Source organism: Mastigoproctus giganteus, chromosome 5 (assembly GCF_048544385.1).
Source record: "Mastigoproctus giganteus isolate SK-2022 chromosome 5, ASM4854438v1, whole genome shotgun sequence".
In the NCBI taxonomy this organism is placed as follows: domain Eukaryota; kingdom Metazoa; phylum Arthropoda; class Arachnida; order Uropygi; family Thelyphonidae; genus Mastigoproctus; species Mastigoproctus giganteus.
The window spans coordinates 33,724,971-33,742,582 of NC_143579.1; the positions used below are offsets into that span (position 1 = coordinate 33,724,971).

General features: G+C 39.3%; 1 protein-coding gene across 4 annotated transcripts in view; it reads left to right on the forward strand.

Moving 5' to 3' along the window:
• Positions 1-17,612, forward strand: part of Dis3l2 (Dis3 like 3'-5' exoribonuclease 2) — a 440,068-nt gene that overhangs the window by 317,762 nt on the left and 104,694 nt on the right. The window lies entirely within an intron of this gene.

A 17,612-nucleotide genomic window follows, 5' to 3' on the forward strand; every position in this document is an offset into this window, starting at 1 on the left:
CATACTTGAACACAGTATTCCAAGTGTGGTCTAACATAGGCCTTATATAATGGGATTATCACGTCCCTATCTCTACTTGCAAAAGTTCGATAGATCATCGATAGGACACCATGGGCCTTCCTTGCAACCTGTTTACAATGCTCAGAGAATTTCATGTCTGACCGTATCGTAACACCGAAGTCCCTTTCCTCCAGTACTGGGTTTAGTTGAACTCCACCAAGTGAATAAGTTATTTTGGGATTACTGTTTCCCAGGTGTAATACCTTACACTTTGTTGGATTAAAGCACAGCTGCCATTTTTCTGACCATTCTTGAAGTCTATCTAGGTCTCTCTGAAGAAGCTCAGCTTGACAGTGATCATTAACTACTCTACCAATTTTAACATCATCTGCAAATTTAGACATCACGCCCTCTATCCCTTCATCAATGTCGTTTATGAAAATTAAAAACAACAGTGGTCCTAATACTGATCCTTGGGGAACCCCACTTCTTACATCAACCCAATCTGAGGAATAGCCATTTATCACAACCCTCTGCCTCCTGCCCTGAAGCCATCCTTCTATCCATCTAAGGATTTTTCCAGTGATTCCAACCTGTTCCAGCTTATAAAGCAACCGCTCATGTGGGACTGAGTCAAAAGCTTTGCTGAAATCTAAATAAACACTGTCGAAATTATTCCCTAAATCCAGCTCGTGAGTGACCCTTTCGAAATAGCGAACCAGATTTGTTAAACATGATTTTCCCTTTAGAAAACCATGCTGAGTATCCTTGAGAATTTCAATTCGATCCAAATGATCCTGAATTCCACCCTTGATCAATGCCTCCATGATTTTCCCTACTACTGAAGTCAGACTGACAGGTCGATAATTTCCCACTTCACTTTTAGAGCCACCCTTATGTATGGGAGATACATTTGCACTTTTCCAATCCAAGGGAATCTCCCCAGAGTCTAGTGATGCTCGCATAACCAGCCTCAGTGGTTCAATGCACTCGCTTGCCGCCTCTCTCATATGTAGCACTCTCATATATTTTCTTCAAAATCATAATATATGGAGTATCTATGCCTTGTCTTTCCAGTGCCCGAAACATTGCCTTATGCTGTATGGAGTCAAATGCCTTTTCATAATCCACAAATGCCAGGCATAATGGTGTTTTATATTCATTTGCTTTCTCCATTAGCTGTGATATTACGTGAAGGTGATCCATAGTTGAGAATCCTGTCCTAAAGCCAGCTTGCTCTTTCGGTTGATTCTCATCAAGTATTCTTTCTAATCTGTTAGTAATGACCCTTGTGAACAACTTGTAGATAGGGGATAACACGCTAATTGGTCTATAATTTCCAATTTCTGATTTATCTCCTTTCTTATGCAGCAAAACTATGATTGCATTATTCCACTGCTTAGGTATCACACCTTTTCTAATGCACTTTGTGAATAGCCTTGCCAGTTTTTGTGTTATGTCTCTTCCTCCCAATTTTAACAACTCTACAGTAACTTCATCTTCGCCCGGGGCTTTCCGATTCTTCATTTTCTTCAATGCATGTTCTACCTCATCAAGAAGAATATCGGGTATGTCGTATGTGTTGCTACTTTGCAATCCATCTTCCCCACTGCTGGTATCATTCCCTCGCTCCTTGTATAATTCTCTATAGTAGTCTTCTGCTATTTGAATTATGCCTTCTCTGCTGTTTATAAGTACACCATTGCTATTCTTCAGTTTCAGTATCATTTGTCTTTCTGTATTACTGCTCATGGCTGCTGATTTAAATCCTTTGTTTTCCCTTAATGCTTGTTCTACTTTTCTTGTGTTAAATCTTCTTATGTCCTCTCTGAGTCTCTTTCTAATGGCTTTGCATAACTCAGTATACTCAATTTTCTCCCTGTCAGTGTTTTTCTTGCTCTTCATTTGTCATCTTTGGTTCATCATGACAAGTGGGAATTATAGAAGCCAATTCAGAAGAACAGTGCCCATGGAAGTATCTGTAGAAAAGACATGCAGCAGAAACAGTACATCTATGAGACAGCGTGTGGAGAGACTCTGTTAGAAATAAGTCATTAATTAACCTAACTGCCCTCTTCTGAATGGAATCTAAAAGCCTGAGAGAGGTTTTGGGGGCACTGCCCCAGATGTAGGAAAATACTCCATGGTAGGGTGGAATTGTGATTTGTACAGCGTGGGTACAGTCTGGGTTAAATTGTCTGGGTGCGAGGTTAGCCTGTGCGGACGAAGCTCCTTGAAGCTCTTGGAACAGAGAAGTTTTTCCTGATTTATTTTCTGATTTATTAGCTTAAATTGTCATATTAATTTATTTTCTAGAGTAGCTTTATATTCCTAGTTACGATACTTAGTTTAAAGTTTAAACTTAGACAGAGATTTCGTAGGTATTACTTAGTATCGGTAACGGTATCAAATCCACGTGTTACAAATTGAACGAGAGATCTTTTTTTTTAACCAAATTTAGTCGATTTATTAACCATCAAATATCATTATATCAAATTATCTTCTGTAAGTAGATTATAGACCTAGTCAGGATCCTTAGTTTATTCTAAATTGAGATAGCGAGATTTGGAAGCTAATCAATACTTACGAGTCCGTAGAAGTACCGTTCGAGAATTCCCGCCATTTTTACACGATAGCATAAGCTTAGTGTAGTATAGTGCATAATATAATATTGTCAATTAATCAGTAAATCTATTAATCTTGATAAACTTTATTGTCAGTTAAATTGTATTTTTAACTCTATATATATATAACGACTTAATCGTAACGAATAATTAATACATAACTATAGTGGTACACGTGATACGGAAGTTCTATAAAGGGAACTCATAGAAAACACTAGATACCGAAAAAAAATATATATATATAACATAACTGTTTTGGGATATAACTTAAGGATTTAATTTTTGTTTTGAAATTTTATTGAATTAAATCGGAATCATGACTGACCAGAGCAGCAAAGCAAAAGGCTCAAGCTAAAGGGAGTGCTGTGGTTCAGGGGAGAACTGAGGGGGGCAGTTGCCCTCTGAATCACAGTCTTTTAAAATGCACTGTTTGGTTGATGTTTGCGGAGCAGTCGGGTACGGGACATGATACTGCCGAGGGGGATGTCTTTGTGTGTGCACGATGTAAGGAGTGCAAGGAAATCAGGCGACAACTCAGCGTTGTTATGGGCCATTATGAGAGCTTGAAGAACAGGGTGGATGCCCTCGAAGGAAATAAATTGAGGGGCCCATCAAGCTCTCAGCTGCCCACATCAACGCCAGAGCTTGCACTTGGTCATCAGGCAACACAGAGGCAGCCCCCTAGGCAGAATGCGCTGGTCCCACAGGAACTAGTAGTTGTTGGTGACTCTATTGTCAGGGAAACGGGGAACATGCTTTATAAAGGATAGGTGGAATAGCACCAGGGTATGTCTGCCAGGGGCAAAGGTTGATGACGTTGTAGAGCGGATATCATCTTTTAAGGGCACAAAAGGTGATATAGTTGTACACATTGGCACTAATGATATTAAGAGTAGGAGACCGGCGGAATTACTTAGCAAGTACAGGTCACTGTTGAAAAAAAGCCGTGAATTAGGGTTGAATTTGAAAGTGTCTTCAATTCTGCCCAGACACGATAGGAGGGAGTATATGATGAGAGCCTTGTCGATCAATTCGGCCCTGGAGGGATTGTGCAAGGCTCAAGGGGTAGAATTTTTTTCAGCCTGGACTGTACTTGTTAACAGGAGAGATTGCTTCTACAGGGATGGGATACACTTAAATAGAAAGGGAGCAAGAATTTTTGCTGATGCTGTCGAGGCAGTGTTAGGTGGGTCGGAAAACTGCTAGTTGGGGGGGGATACAAGGACTAATAGATTAACAGTAGCCACTGGCAGAGGTGGAAGTGATTCTTGCACTGCTTCTATTGAAATGAGCAGAAGCCTGAAAAACAAGATGCAGGATATTTCAGAGACTGCTGGGAGTCATTGCGGTACAAGTAAACACATGGGTTGTGTTAGGGTAGCTAAGAATAGAAACAGGTGCATGTATACCTGCGTGTACACCAATGCTAGGAGTTTGGTAAATAAATTTGATGAATTTGAGGTATTGCTCAAAACATCAAAGGCAGATATTGTTGGGATATCAGAGACGTGGTGTCACACAGATATAAGTAATGCGGAACTAGAATTTGGGGAATACAATGTGTATAGAAAGGATAGACAGGACAGGAGGGGAGGAGGGGTTATGCTATTAGTTAAGAAACACATAAAGTCCAAGGAAGTGAAGCCAGTCGACATCGATGGACAGGGCAGTGTCGAGTCAGTTTGGTATGACATAAGCATAGGGAAATCAAAATTGAGAGTAGGAGTGTGCGATAGGCCTAATGACTCTGATGAGTATAATAAGATATTGTACAGGGAAATAGAGTGGGCCAGTAAATCAGAGAGTCTTATAATGGGGGATTTTAATTTCCCAGATATTGACTGGAATTTGTGGGTTGGTCACTCGCACACTAGCAAGGCTTTTGTGGATTTATTGGATGATTGTTTTCTACAATTCCCAGATATTGACTGGAATTTGTGGGTTGGTCACTCGCACACTAGCAAGGCTTTTGTGGATTTATTGGATGATTGTTTTCTACATCAGCATGTTCGTGAAGCAACAAGAGGGAGCAATACTCTTGATCTGATTATCAGTAGTGATTCTTCATGCATTAAGAATCTGCAGATAAATGAACCACTAGGTGGCAGTGATCACAGTGTGTTGAAGTGGGATTTACTCAAGGAGGTAACTACCATCAGAGGTAAAGGGAAGGGTTTTTGTTTTCGTAAAGGCGACTATGATGGTCTGAGACAGTATTTAAATTCTATACAGTGGGACCAACTGATGATGTTACCAACAGCAAACTCAAAATGGGAAGCATTCAAGGAACTAATCTTGGAGGCTACCAGGCTTTACATACCAACTAAGAAATATTGTTCAAGGTTTAGGCCTAAATGGTTGTCAGATGAACTAATGAGACATGTGGCAGAGAAGAAAAATGCATGGGATACATACAAATTAATGGGTGACATGGAAGCCTATGATAGATATAAGTTGGTCTGTAACCAAGTCACAAAGGAGATTAGGCAGGCAAAGGCAGACTACGAGAAATCCTTGGCAAAGGATGCAAAGAAAAACAGAAAAGGGTTCTTTACATATTTAAACTCAAGAAGGAAAGGGATGAATCAGATTGGTCCACTGGATATTGATGGTTCAACAGTTGAGGATCCTGCTCAGGTGGCTAACAATCTAAACGAGTATTTTGCATCTACATTCACGCATGAGGAGTTATTCAGGAAGGAGAATGATGTAGGTAAAGTAAACATTGGCAGTGAGCTGGATGATTTTGTAATAACTGAGAGGAAAGTGGAGGAGAGATTGTTGAGGATAAACATAAAAAAGACACCTGGGGTGGATGGGATCTATACAGTTATATTAAAGGAGGCAGCAAAGGAAGTAAGCAAACCCCTAGCCATAATTATGAGAGCTTCTTTGGACTCAGGGGAGGTACCCATAGACTGGAGATGTGCAAATGTAACCCCAATTCACAAAGGAGGATCAAAGGCTGACACAAGTAATTATAGACCTGTTAGTTTAACTTCTGTTCCAGGTAAATTAATGGAGGCACTGGTTAAAGAAGCACTGCAGGATCATCTAGAAAAGAATTCAGTTATAGCTCAGACGCAGCATGGTTTTGTTAAGGGCAGGTCTTGCCTGACCAATTTGATTGGATACTATGATGTAGTCACAAAAGAACTGGATGCAGGGAATAACTTTGATATTATATATTTGGATCTTAGAAAGGCTTTTGATACTGTTGCACATGGAAGACTGCTGCACAAATTGGAGCAGTGTGGCATTGGAGGCAAATTGCTGCTATGGATAAGGGGATGGTTGAGTGGCAGAAGACAGAGAGTGGTAATCAATGGACACTGCTCAACGTGGACTAATGTTATTAGTGGAGTTGCTCAGGGTTCAGTGTTGGGTCCGTTGTTGTTTTCGGTGTTTATGAATGATATTGATGATGGGATATCAAGTTTAATGTCCAATTTTGCAGATGATACAAAGGTTGGCAGGGTTGTTAAGGACACTACTGACGCTATGCTGCTGCAACAGGATCTGGAAAGGTTGAACAGATGGGCTGAGAGGTGGCAAATGAAGTTTAACATTGACAAATGTAAAGTTCTACATATGGGTAACAGTAACCCCAGAGCAATGTATCAACTCTGCGGTACTACACTGACAGTGGTGGAGAATGAAAAGGACCTGGGGGTAATTGTGCAGGCAGATATGAAGTTCTCTGAGCAGTGCAGACGAGCTACAAGAGTAGCTCATGGTGTCTTGTCAATGATATACAGGAATTTTTCTAGCAGGGATAAGGAGGTGAATATTCCCTTGTATAAGCAATGGTTAGGCCACATCTTGAGTACTGTATACAGGTCTGGAGGCCTCATTTCAAGAAGGATGTAGAGCTGCTGGAACGGGTACAGAGAAGGGCAACAAGATTAGTGAATGGAACAAAGGGTTGCTCTTACGAAGAAAGGCTTAAGTTTTGCAAATTACAGAGTCTGGAGACTAGGCACCGGCGAGGTGATCTGATAGAGGTGTATAAGGCTTTGAATGGTTTGAGCATGCTCAATGCTAATGGGATTCTTCATCTTGCTCAGAATAATCACCTCAGAGGGCATAAATTCAAATTGAGGAAGGACGGATGTCAGATAGATGTGCGGAAATTTGCCTTTGGCCAGCAGGTGGTTGGTTGGTGGAACCGACTTCCATCACTTGTTGTTGAAGTTGATAGCCTAAACAAATTTAAAGCTCAACTGGACAGGTATTTCGAACGAACGGAGGGGTGAAATGGGAGTGGTGTGTGTTTTTTTTTTTTTTTTGGCTGATGCTGAATAAGCTTGCTTTCTTGCATCATATGCCTCTACTAATGCTAATGCTAATAGCTGTTTGGAAGAAAAGTAACGCTGTCAGCAAAAGAGAAAACCAAGTTTTTTAGATGCAGAGGAAGCAATATTTGTAATGTGCTTGTGCCAAGAGAGATTAGAAGTCAGGGTAATCCCCAAAAGAGAGGCACCTCCGTAACCAGGTGGGCAGGAGTGGCAGTGCGTAGCACACGCTTCTTGATTAGACTGGGGTTTGAGCCCGTGACCACCAAATACGGAGGATGCAGAAAAGTCAGGGAATGACCACCGCATATACCCGGAGCAATATGGCCTTAGTTGCTAATGCTCCTAAAAACCAAAATAACAAATAACAATCCCCAAAAGAGATATATCGACTTGCCCAGAAATCGACATGTCAATCCTTTTTGCAAGATATAAGACAACACAGAGTTTTAGGAGGATTGAAATCAACTATGTTGTCTTTGCCCCACTGGAGAATTACTTTGAGATTGGCATTTAAGGAATTGGTAGCGGATATTTGGGAAGTTGAAGCTGATTGAGTAGGGCAACGTTTCTCAAAATGAAAAGTGGAAAGTAATGTGGTATCATCGGCAGAACTATAGATAGGATTTCCGGTCAGTGGAAAAAGGTCATTAATATACAAGAGGAAAAGAGTGGGGGGAACTGAACCTTGGGTGACACCAGCATTAGTAGAGAAGTTAGAAGACAGAAAACCCTCTACCATCACCCTCAGTGAGTGATCAGGAAGAAAACTGGATAACCAATTACAAAAAAACATTTGGCAAACCATAAGATGGAAGCTTGTTTAAAGACCTTTATGCCAAACACAATCGGAAGCCTTTGAGATGTCAAGAGCAACTGCTTGTGTTTCGCCGAATTCTTCCATTGAATTTGTCCAATAAATGGATAACATAAGTCAGAATATCACCACTGGTGGAATCCATACTGGTGATCATTGATCAGACGGAAGGTTTCTAGGTAGTTTAAGAATTGGCGGTTAATTGATTTCTCCATTACTTTAGAAAGAGTAGAAGTAATTGCAATTGGACGATAATTGGATGGGAGGAATTTGTCGCCCTTTTTAGAAACTGGCTGGATATGAGCAAATTTTCAAGCAGAAGGAAAACACCTTTGAAATAAGAAAGTGAAAAAAGGTGGCAATATAAAAAAATAAGAAAGTGAAAAAAACAGGAGTATAATCAGGAGCACAGGTTTTGAGAACAAGTATGAGAAATTCCATCAGGACCTGGAGCTTTCTTAGCATCAATATTTGTCAAAATTCTTCTGATATCTCTTTGACGGACGACAACAGGAGGCATTGAATGGAGCATGCTGGGAATGGTGGAAGGTGTTTTACCAAGATCGTTAATACATGAGTTGGATGAAAAATGGGATGCTAGCAGGTCAGCTTTATTCTTGCCTGAAGTCACAATAGAACCATCTGGTTTTGACAGAAGTGGGAGCAAAGATGGGCAAATGTTGCAGCCAATAGCTTTGGTAAGAGACCAGTAGGCGTCTCCATAGCCAGGTGGGAAGGAGCAGCAGTGTGTAGTACACGCTTCTTGATTAGACCTAGGTTCGAGCCCGTCACCACCAAATACGGAGGATGCGGAAAGGTCATGGAATGGCCACCGCATATCCCAGAGCAATATGGCCTTAGTTGCTAATGCTCCTAAAAAAAAAAAAAAAAAAAAAAGAGACCAGAATGCTTGGCTACCATTAGGGCAAGAAGCAATTTTCTACTCAACCTGTTCAAAATCTACTCTGGACTGATTAATAACTGATATACAATTGTTGCGACCTCTGCTGTAGGCAGAAAATGAAACTGAAGAATTGCAAACAAGCCAATTACGATATGCAACATTCTTCTCTTGAACAGCCTTAGCATATTTATTGGAAAACCAAGGTTTAGATAAAGAACGAGATTTTAAGGTGGAGTGTGGAATAAATTCCATTCCTACCAGAATAATTTCACTGACACGATCTGAGCAAACGTTGACATCAGAAGTTTTGAAACAGTAATCTGACCAAGGGAAAAAAAAAAGAAATTTCACAGGTCATCCCATTTTGTGTTCTTGTAATGCCAAACAACACGAGGTTGGGAATAGCCATGAGAAAAGGCTCCATTGGAGAAGAGACAGTCACCAAGTTGTGATCTGAGGTGTCTAAAGGACCACTCACTTCAACCGTGTACTTAGAAGGGTTGTTTGTGAGAAAAAGTTCAAATGTGTTGGATGAAGTCACAGTATATGATTAGGATTGTCTGGTATTCTGTTAGGTAAATGAACAATCTGTGCAAGGTCATTAGTAATTGCAAGAGCCTCAGCATCTCAACCAGCTGGGTCTGTGTGACTAGAAAACGGAAGACAGCTGGAGTTGTGAACATTAAAATCACAAAGGAAAATTACCTCACTGTTAGGAAAGTTGGATGGAAGAAAGTCAAGTTGCAAAGAGAGGAAGTCAAAGAGTTCCAAGTGATTAGTGGAGTTGGGCGAACAGTGGAGACAACAGATGAATTTGACAGAATGAGGTAGAGAGGAGGTTTAGATCTTTTCACAGATAATTTTGCTCTATTAGTTTGGCAATTCATGGTGTAATCAATAGTAAGAAAAAGTGGGGTTGGACATGCTATATGAAGTAATGAAATTTTTGGATATGGCTTACATATGGTAAGAATATACCCAGATCCTTGACAAATCTTCCCCCGCCCGCATACACACTACTTGGACTCCCTCCATTCACTATATAGCAGAGTAGAGGCAGGAAGATTATACACTAGCTGATCCGGAAGCCTCCTAGAGAGTTACCAATACGTTTGATCTGGTGTACTAACTAGCAGATGGCCTGCGAACACCGTTTTCGAGCTGAACCCTTGAAATGTAAAGAAGTTTGGATTTTGCCATGTTGTTCATCATAACCTGAAAAGACATTAATCATACTGCATGATGGTTGGCACCTCCGTAGTCAGGTGGGAAGGAGCAGCAGTGCGTAGCACACGCTTCTTGATTAGACCGGGGTTCGAGCCTATCACCACCAAATACAGAGAATGCTGAAAGGTCAGGGAATGACCACCGCATATCCCGGAGCAATATGGCCTTAGTTGTTAATGCTCCTAAAAACCAAATAACGAACAAACAAACAAGCATGATGATTGGAGTTGGGGGGGAAAGTTGACCGGAACTTTGCTCTGGAGACTAAACATGGGTTCCACCACTTCAAGCTTCCAATAAGCAAAGTGGTAGTATTGCATCGGTTGATGAGAGTTATCTAGCACCTAGTTGTATTAGAAACAACTTTGCTGAGACAACCCAGAGCCCCATACCCACAAAACTTAAATTTATTTGCATACTCCTGAACAAGTTAAAAGAGGCTGAAGCAGAAGTGACCCCAGGTCTATCAGCGCCCGGTGCGAGTTTTTTGGTGCCCTGTTCAGGGGAACCACTCGATCGTTCCTTAAGCTGGCCCTGGGCTGAAGAAATCTTAACTTGTACCATATGTAGATATAAGTGCAGTTGCATCAGAGGTTGGAGAAAAAGGAGAGAATTACTTTTAAATATTTGTTTAGCCATTTAGTGCAAGGGAGGCACAGGCTTTTTCTGCCAAAAAAAATAAACTAAATGTATATGTAAAAATTGAAAATAAATATAAAAAAAAAATAAATAAACAACATATGTGTTTTCTTCTTCACATAAGTAACTATCCAGTTGACATTGGAATTTCCACAAGCTGTCAACCTCAGAAACTCACAGAGATAACTTTTTCTTGCAATTAACAACTTTCTGGCTTCCTACAATTCAGTTTAAATCTCCCTCCCTGTAAGGGATTTGAATTTGCAGCCTCTAGTTCTGAAGCCGATTACAACAGTGAAAATTTTGCTTTCATTCATTTTACTATCCTCTCTCAGAGCCTTTATAGACCTCGTTCAGAATTATAATCCCCTCTAACATGTCTGGTTGCCTATCTCTGCAGCCCACCTATTCAAAGCCTCTCCTCATGCAGATCTCACTAAGTGGGTTGGTGATATCTGTAAAAGGTCATTCTTTGGACGATTTCAAGAAGCTCAATGTCTTCCTTTTTTATATGCAATATCCATATTTGAACACAGTATTCCATCCATAGTTTTAAAATAGTCGTATACTGTGGGATTATGGCCATCTCCACAAGCAAATGTCCAGTAAATTCCTTGGTCAATACATCAAATGAGGATATTGTTGATATCAGAGACGTGGTGTGACACAGAAATTGGAATTTTGGGAGTACAATGTGTATAGGAAGGGAGGAGGGGTTATGCTGTTAATTAAGAAAAACATAAAATCAAAAGAAGTGCATTCAGTTGATATAGATGGACAGTGCACTGTTCAGTCAGTTTGGTGTGACATAAGCACTGTGAAAGCAAAAAAGAGTAGGAATGTGTTATAGGCCTAATAACTCGAATGAGTACAATGAACAATTATACAGAGAAATAGTGGGCTAGTAAATCAGAATGTCTTAGGGGGATTGTAACTTCCCAGATTTTGACTGAAACTTGTGGGTTGGTCACTCACACACTAGTAAGACTTTTGTGGATTTATTGGATGATCGTTTTCTGCATCAGCATGTTCGAGAGGCAACCAGAGAGGGTAATACTCTTGATCTGGTTATCAGCAGTGATTATTTATGGATTAAGAATTTGCAGATAAAGGAACCACTAGGTTGCAGTGATCACAGTGTACTGATGTGGGATTTACTTAAAGATATAATTACCATCAGGGGTAAAGGAAAGGGTTTTTGCTTCTGTAAAGGTGACTACAGTGTTCTCACACAGTTTTTAAATTTTGTACAATGGGATCAACTGATGATTTTACCAACAGCAAATTCTAAGTGGGAAGCATTCAAGGAATTAATCATGGATTAATTCCTTGGTCCTTAATTCCTTTACCTTAATAGGTAAAAGCGATAAAAACAGTGAAATAATATACTAAAATACTGTAACAACTGTAGCTTTCGGAGACGGTGGACTCCTTTTTCAACAGCCATTCAATAGAGCTGTTGAAAAAGGAGACTGCCATCTCTGAAAGCTACAGTTGTTACAGTATTTTAGTATATTATTCCACTGTTTTTATCGCTTTTATCATTATATTTTATTTCATATTTTATTGCAAATTAAACCACATCAGTTTTAGCTTATAATTCCATTTTTATTTTTATTCTATATACTTGTAATTTTATTTTATTGTAAATAAAGTGTTTTAGTTGCAGTATTGAAATTTATTTATTTAAATACCCGCTGGTGTTAAGTTTAATTGCTCGATATAGATATAAGCTAGTTCGTAATCAAGTCACAAAGGAGGTTAGGCAGGCGAAGACAGATTACAAAAAATCTTTGGCAAAGGATGCTAAGAAAAACAGCAAGGATTTCTTTACTTATATAAATTCTAAAAGGAAAGGGATGAATCAGATTGGTCCACTTGATATCGATGGTTCGACTGATGATGATCCTGCTCAGATAGCAAACAAACTGAATGAGTATTTTGCATCTACATTCACACATGAGGAGTTATTAAGGATTGAAAATGCCAGAAGGTTATCAAATTGTAGCAGGGTGCTTAAATGATTTTATAACAACTGAGAGCAAAGTGGAGGAGAAATTGTTGAAGTTAAACATAAGAAAGGCACCTGGGGTGGATGGGATCTATCCAGTTAAATTAAAGGAGGTGGCAAAGGAAGTAAGCAAACCTTTAGCCATAATTATGAGAGCATCCTTGGACTCAGGGGAGATCCCCATGGACTGGAGATGTGCAAATGTAACCCCAATTCACAAAGGGAGATCGAAGGGTGACACGAGTAATTACAGACCAGTTAGTTTAACTTCTGTTCCAGATAAAATAATGGAGTCACTGGTTAAAGATGTATTGCAGGATCACCTAGACAATACTACAGTAATAATTCAGACACAGCATGGTTTAGTTAAGGGAAAGCCTTGTCTGCCAAATTTGATTGGATATTATGATGTGGTTACAAAGGAATTTGATGCAAAAAAATAATTTTGATATCATATACTTGGATTTCAGGAAAGCTTTTCACACTGTTGCACATGGAAGACTACTGTACAAATTGGAGCAGAATGGTATTAAGGGTAAGTTGCTATAATGGATAAAAGGATGGTTGAGTGGGAGCAGACAGAGGGTGGTAATCAATGGGTGCTGCTCTTCGTGGACTAATGTTATTAGTCAAGTCCCACAGGGTTCAGTGTTGGGTCCACTGTTGTTTTGTATATTTATCAATGACATTGATGAAGGTATATGTTATTAGTGGAGTTCCACAGGGCTCAGTGTTGGGTCCACTGTTGTTTTGCATATTTATCAATGATATTGATGAAGGTATATCAGGCGTAGTGTCGAAGTTTGCAGATGATACAAAGGTTGGCTGGGTTATTAATGACAGTAATGGCAGTGCGCTACTGCAACAGGATCTAGAAATTTGGGAAGATGGGCTGAGAAGTGGCAACTGAAGTTTAACATTGACAAATGCAAAGTACTGCATATGGGTAGAAGTAAACCCAGAGGAACATACCAACTGTGTGGTACTACACTTAGGGTGGTAGAAAATGAAAAAGACCTGGGAGTAAATGTGCAGTCAGATATGAAGTTTTCTGAGTAATGCAGACAGGCTGCCAGAGCAGGTCATGGGGTTTTGTCAATGATATACAGGAATTTTGCTAGCAGGGAAAAGGAGCTGATTGTCCCTCTGTATAAGGCAATGGTCAGGCCACACCTTGAGTACTGCATACACATCTGGAGGCCTCATTTTAGGAAGGATGTAGATTTGCTTGAGTGTGTACAGGGAAGGGCAACAAGATTGGTGAGGGGAATGAAGGGATCCTCTTACCAAGAGAGGCTTAAATTCTGCAAATTGCAGCGACTGGAGACTAGGCACCTGCGAGTGATCTGATTGAGGTGTATAAGGCCTTAAATGGGTTGACCATGCTGAATTTTGATGGGATTCTTCCACTTCAGATTAGGAAGTTAAGGGACCATAAATTCAAATTGAGGAAAGACAGCTGTAGAATAGATGTGTGGAAATTTTCCTTTAGCCAGCGGGTGGTTAATTGCTGGAACAAACTTCCATCTGTCATTTTGGAAGTTGATAAGTTAAATACATTTAGAGGGAATGGTTGTGTGAATTTTTTTTTTTTTTTGGCTTATGCTACATAAGCTCATATGTTTGCTTTCTTGCATCACATGCCACTATTACTATCTGTCTACTCAAAGAACTTCATGTCGACCCTATCATAACTCTCAGATCCCTTTCTTCCTCTATTAATTTTAAGTATTATTTTGAGCCTTCTAAGTATTGTTTTGAGGTTATTTTTGAATTTTCGATTCCTTAAGTGTAAGACCTTGCATTTTGCCTCATTAAGTCATGGCTACCACTTTTCTGACCATCCTTGAAGACTATCCAAGTCATCCTGAAGGAACACTGCTTGGTTCTCATCATGTAACCTTTTTTCTTTTTTTTTTTTTTTTTTTTTTGCATTCACCTTGTCCTTTATATAGTCCCATACAAAGAAATCCATAGGTGTGAGATCCAAGTAACAAGAAGGCCAATCCATGGTTAGGAAATTTGTTCCCCAGATATCACACCTGTGAATTACTTTGAATGGGGCTATGTAAAGAACAAGGTGTATGCAAACAAAGTTAACGTCTCAAGGCAGTGACTTCCATTTCTCAAAAGAAATGGAAAACACTTGGAATGAAATCAAATTAGCTACCATCTTGACATTCTACATGCCAGATGTGCACATGCAGAGGTTTACTGAAATGTAGTTTTGTAATAAGAAAATATTCTTTGAGTTGCTTTATTAAGTGCAGCAAAATGTTTTACAATACTTATTACAATAAAATTTTAACCGAACTTCATAATCAGATGAATAATTATTAAATAACTTGTATATAATGTAGCCCATGCCCACCAAATACGGAGGATGCGAAAAGGTCAGGGAATGACCCCCGTATATCCACGGAGCAATATGGCCTTTAGCCAGCATGTCATCAAATAAGTCTAATGTCATCAAATATCTTCTTTCACCTTCTCAACCTCTAACCCAGGCATGCTATTAAGTGCTATAGGTTTTAATACCTCTCATATTTGGGATTTTCATTAAAAAAAAAATAATAATAAGAAAAGACTTGTACCATTTGGGGGGGGGAGGTAAAATTTTATTTAAAACGCTGTCAGGTGACCCACCACCAATTTTGCTACATTTAGGGTGTCACCACTGCTGGGTTAAGAATCTCCAGATAAAGAACCACTAAGCAGCAATGTCCATAATTTATTCATGTGGTATCTACTTAAAGTAGATACCATCCTACATCTACTTATAGTAGATCTAGCAGTGCTAGAATGGGTACAGATAAGGGCAACGAGGTTGGTGAAGGGAACAGAGGGGTTGCTCTTACCAAGGAAGGCTTCAGTTCTGGAAATTGCAGCATCTGGACACTAGGCATCTACAAGGTGATCCGATTGAAGTGTTTAAGGCATTGAATGACTTGAGCAAACTCAGTGCCAGTGGATTCTTCCTCTTGCTCAGACTATGCACACGAAGGGACATAAATTCAAATTGAGAAAGGATGGTTGCAAAATGGATATGTGGAAATTTGCCTTCAGCCAATGAAGTAAGAACTAGAAGACTATTTTATTTTTTTTTTTAATGAGCACTGCATAGAATACTCACTAATATATCCAACGATGGATAGACGATATATATATATATATATATATATATATATATATTTTTTTTTTTTTTTATTATTTTTTTTTTTTTTTTTTTTTTTTTTGCTGATGCTGTATAAGTTTGCTTTCTTCCATCATTTGCCACTATTAATACTAATGCTGCTAATACTAATCTGGAGACGGGAAAAGCCTGCCCAAGTGATTTTAATGATCACTGCATAAAATACCCACTAGTGTATCCCAGAGTTATACATGTGTACCCCCTCCCTCAAAGTCTAGAAAACATAAGTCATTGGTACCAATCCATTAAATTAACAAACTATGCAGTTAGTTACAAAATTTTAGTTTCTGGAGACAAAGTGATTCTTTTTCTCCAGGAAATACCTTTTCCAAAATAGGAAATACCTTTTCCCATTAGAAGAAAAGACAGCTAACTAGAGTGGCCAAAAAGTTGAAAGCAGAGGCAGAAGAATCTTAATGAGGTAAGTTCAAAAACGATTTCTGTCTCAAATCAATATGGCCAGAGGATAATGTGAGAATCATGGTGCAAATGAGAAGTATGGTTAATTGAATGAGAAGTGATGAAGAGTAAAGCAAATGATAAGTAATGATTAATTGAAACAGGAAATGGCATCTGGGTTCTTCCCCATTCCTATATAAGGAGTTCGACAAAACATAACCAAGTGAGTTTATGGCTAAACCTTTATGCTATGAGAACTATATAACATCACTGTACACACTGTATAACCCTAACAATGCACAAGATCCTGGAAATGATGGTAAATGCACGGCTCATGTGGTATTTAGAAACAAATGACCTCCTTTCCAAAGTACAATGTGGCTTCTGAAGGAACAGGTCAACACTCGACCATATAATAAGATTTGAAACATCCATTTGAGATGCTTTCCTGAAACACGAGCACCAGGTATCAGTTTTCTTTGATATGGAAAAAGCATATGACACGGCTTGGAGATTTGGAATTTTAAAAGATGTCTATAATCTTGATCTTAGGGGTCATCTAGCCCTCTTTATTAAAAACTTTTTATTAAACTGCTCATTCCAAGTTTGTGTTGGGTCCATTCTGTCTCGCTCTTTTTGCCAAGAAGAAAGAGTCCCACAAGGGTCAGTTTTGAGTGTTACGCTTTTTGCTATCAAAGTTGATTTTATTACTGAACAACTTCCTCGAACCGCAAATTGTTCCCTCTTCGTCGATGACTTTACCATCTTTTCACAGTCATGTAATATGAGAGTTATCGAAAGGCAATTGCAACATGCTGTTGACCATGTCAACTCTTGGGCAGTGGCTAATGGTGTCAGATTTTCTCCTCAGAAGACTGTCTGCATACACTTTTGTTGCAAATGGAACCTGAAATCAAGCTTGGACAAAATATCATTCCAGTAGCACCACAGACAAAATTCTTGGGGCTCATATTCAATAATAAGTTGACATTTCTACCACATATCCATCAACTGCTAGAGATTGAACCTCCTATGAGCCATTTCATCCAATAATTGGGGAGCAGACTGCTGCACCTATATCCTGTACTTGTCCATTCTAAATTAGATTCTGGGTGCCAAGTATATGCATCAGCAAGAAACAGAGTACTACGATGGCTAGACCCAGTCCATCATCAAGCCATCCGCATTGCTACTGTAGCTTTTAGAACATACCCAAGTCCAGAGTTTATACATCGAAACAGGCAAACCGCCACTGTCCCTGCAATGAAAGCAATTGTCCATTTTTGTTATCAGCTATTCTCATGGATTTAGCAGCTTTAGTGAAAAATGTAAGTCTACAAACTAATAATAAGCACTGAATAAGCAAACAGACAATTATGATCTAGCAAAACTATTGCTATCAGCGAGTATTGCTGTCTTGCAATACTCGCTGAAGTCTAGCTCCAGAGCCCATTAGGCAGTTTGGGGGAAGTTATTCTGTTGTTTGTGACCAGCAGAGACTTA